Source organism: Leopardus geoffroyi, chromosome A1 (assembly GCF_018350155.1).
Source record: "Leopardus geoffroyi isolate Oge1 chromosome A1, O.geoffroyi_Oge1_pat1.0, whole genome shotgun sequence".
NCBI lineage: Eukaryota > Metazoa > Chordata > Mammalia > Carnivora > Felidae > Leopardus > Leopardus geoffroyi.
In genome coordinates, this window is record NC_059326.1 from 161,789,606 (window position 1) to 161,793,029 (window position 3,424).

The window sequence follows — 3,424 nt, forward strand, 5'->3', positions numbered from 1 at the left end:
AGAAATCTTTGTTTCTGGTATTCACAATTCAGACTCTGTTAGATGAGAAGTCTTGATTTCTAATGTGGGAATGTCTCTTCCAGCAGACACAATAAAGATCCCACTGAACCTGAAGCTAAGATTACTACCTCATTGAGTTGGGCTGCTCATGCCAATGAGTTATGATTTTGGCAGGGGAAATTGACCCTAAACTTGACAAAGAGATAGATTTGGTGCTATACAATGGGGAAGGAGGAGGTATGTCTGGGACCCAGAAGATTCACGGGGTGTCTCTTGTTGCTTCAGTCCTCAGAAATAAATCTGAGTGGAAAATTGCAGCAATCAGAGTCCACCATGGATAAGTCAACGAAGTGCTCAAACTCCTTGAAGATTTGGGTCACCTCTTAGACAAGAAACCCACATTAGCTGAAGAGAGGGAATTCTAAGAAGGAGATGATGAATACCAATTATGATTTGGAATGGTTTACAAATGATAGGACTAAAGTTGCCAAATTAGTCCTCTTCTGTAAAGCTTATAGCCATCTGACAATTTGGATTGGTTATGGATTGGAATTAATGGAGGTTACCAGCCTATACAAGTGGTACATTAGATTAAATACCTTGTGCACTGCCTCATTTCTTCCCTGCCTCATGTCTCATGCTAGTAATTGATTTAGCAAACAATACTGCACAGATTGTGCCTAATATTAAGCATGCATTGCTTCTTGCATACTGCTTGGGTGCTTTTCTGGCACATGCCTTGGGACATCTGTGGGAGCTACCTGATAATTCACTTATGCTAACCAAAAGTTCAGGAAGTTTATCACTCATGGAGAAACTCTCAATGGAGGATAGAGTCTGATGCATAATTGCTTCTTTACATTACTTGAATTTTGAGATGCTTCTAAATTTCCACCTCAGTCCAGGTGGGACTGAGCACTCAGTCTCCACAGAAACAATTTGAAAACACATCTTTATATAGTTCTCATCTTTCCTGTTATGCTTTCCCTATGTCTTACTCTATTCAGTCTGCTATAACAAAATATAATAGACTATGTGGCTTATGAATAATAAACTTTTCATCTTTACTTTTCATAGTTCTGGAGGGTGAGATATCCAAGAACAAAGCACCGCCAGATTGGGTGTCTGCTGAGGGCCTGCCTCCTGGTTCAAAGACAGCCATCTTCTTGTTATGTAATCACATGATGTAGAAGGTCAGGAAGCATTCTGGGGCCCTTCTTCTATAAGGACTAATCCCATTCATGATGGCTCCACCCTCATGACATAATCACTTCCCAAAGTCCCCACCTCCAAATACCATTACATTGAGGATTAGATTTCAACATATGGATTTTGGAGGGACACAAGCATTCTGTCTCTGGCACCCTGTTTCCTCACTTCCACTCCCTGGGAACATGTTCCCAATACACTATTTGCATTAAAACCACTTTGAACTGTGTTTTAAAGGGAACCTATATTATGAGTATGACATGGATATGCATATTTTTTCTCTGAATAGATTCTTTAAATTTGTTATCCCCACATATCCATACATGTGCCAGTTTAGAAAGCATCAGAATAGGTAAGATATCTAGAGGTGTAGAGATAAAAGAAGAGGGAAAAGGGATGCCTGGGTGGCTCATTTGGTTATATGAATGAGTCTTGATTTTGGCTCAGGTCATGGTCTCATGGTTGGTGAGTTCAAACCCCACCCCACCCCCTATATAGGGCTCTGTGCTGACAGTGTAGAGCCTGCTTGGAATTCTCTATCTCTCTATCTCAAAAATAGATAGATAGATAGATAGATAGATAGATAGATAGATAGATAGTTAAAAAAAAGAAAAAGAGAACAGAAGAGTTCTGCTACTGGCATGCTGCTGGCTGGCCAGGGCCAGAGCTGGTAGAAAGAAGTGGTGACCAAGGAAGCCTGGCTGCAGGACTCACTCAAGGCCTCCAGTTTGTATGGGCAGCTTCCTGAGTTTCAGGATGGAGATCTTATCCTGAACCAATCCAATACCATCTGAAAGCTGCTCCCTTGGGCTCTATGAGAAAGACCAGTGGGAGATGACTCTGGTGTATGTGGTGAAAGACAATGTGGAGGATCATTGCTGCAAATACCTTGTCTTTATCTACACAACTACAAGGCAGGCAAGGAGAAGTATATAAAGGCATGACCAGAGCACATGAAGCTTTTTGAGATCCCACTGTCCCAGAACCAGGGGGGCCAGGCCTTCATCTCGGGCAACCAGATGTCCTTCGCAGACTACAACCTGCTGAACTTGCTGATTCACCAGGTCCTGGCCCCCAGCTGCCTGGACTCCTTCCCCCTGCTCTTGGCCTGTGTGGTGTCTGTCAGTGTCTGGCCCAAGCTTGGGCCTTCCCCTTCTCTTGGCACACAAAGCTCCCCATCAACTGCACCAGGAAGAAGTGAGAACATGGGACACTCTCTGTACGGGGTGAGGGCAACCTGCCTTCCTGTCTCCAGGAACAATAAAATTTACAAGTGAGGCGGAAAAACAATTAAAGGAAGAAGAAGACTGAAGAAAAATCCTCAGAAACACATTTTAGATAAGGACATAAAAACAGAAGCCCATGAAGCAAAGTGAGGGTGTGGTCACTGAATGAGAGGTAATAAAAGAAGGCTCACGTTCTGTATCTTGGAAAGTTTGACCAGGTATATTTTCAAATTCTTTGACCATCCCAAAATCAAACTTAAAAGTCATGATAATTTAGAAACGTATCAAAGTGATAAAAATAAATCATTGTTAAAAATCATTACTTGGAGATAAGTACAAGACTTTTTTTTTTTATGGTGCATTCCATCTAGCTGGAAACAAAGTAGATATTAATATTAACAGAGATATTTGGAAGTGGAGAATCTTATTCAGTGGATAATTTCAGTAGATCTGCAGTTATTTGGCCTTGGTAGTAGGTATTTGGTTTAGGGAGGACTTCAGTTTTATTTAAACTTATAATTCAAAAATGGTTCTGGTTAGGGGGCACCTAGGTGGCTCAGTTGGTTAAGCATCTGACTTGGGCTCAGGTCATGATCTCACAGTTTGTGGGTTCGAGCCCCCCGTCGGGCTCTGTGCTGATAGCTCAGAGCCTGGAGCCTGCTTTGGATTCTGTGTCTCCTTCTCTCTGCCCCTCCCCTGCTCACACACTCTCTTAAAAATATACATTAAAATTTTTTTTTTAATTTTTTTTAACGTTTATTTATTTTTGAGACAGAGAGAGACAGAGCATGAACGGGGGAGGGGCAGAGAGAGAGGGAGACACAGAACCGGAAGCAGGCTCCAGGCTCTGAGCCATCAGCCCAGAGCCGACGTGGGGCTCAAACTCACAGTCCGTGAGATCGTGACCTGAGCTGAAGTCGGACGCTTAACCGACTAAGCCACCCAGGCGCCCCAAAAAAATTTTTAAATGATTCTGGTTAAGAGTGGGG

At 42.6% G+C, this 3,424-nt stretch overlaps 1 pseudogene; it reads left to right on the top strand.

Annotated features, from left to right (window-relative positions):
- The first annotated feature begins 1,850 nt into the window (after nucleotides 1-1,850).
- Nucleotides 1,851-2,486, top strand: LOC123580952 (annotated as a pseudogene).
- Nucleotides 2,487-3,424: the final 938 nt, after the last annotated feature.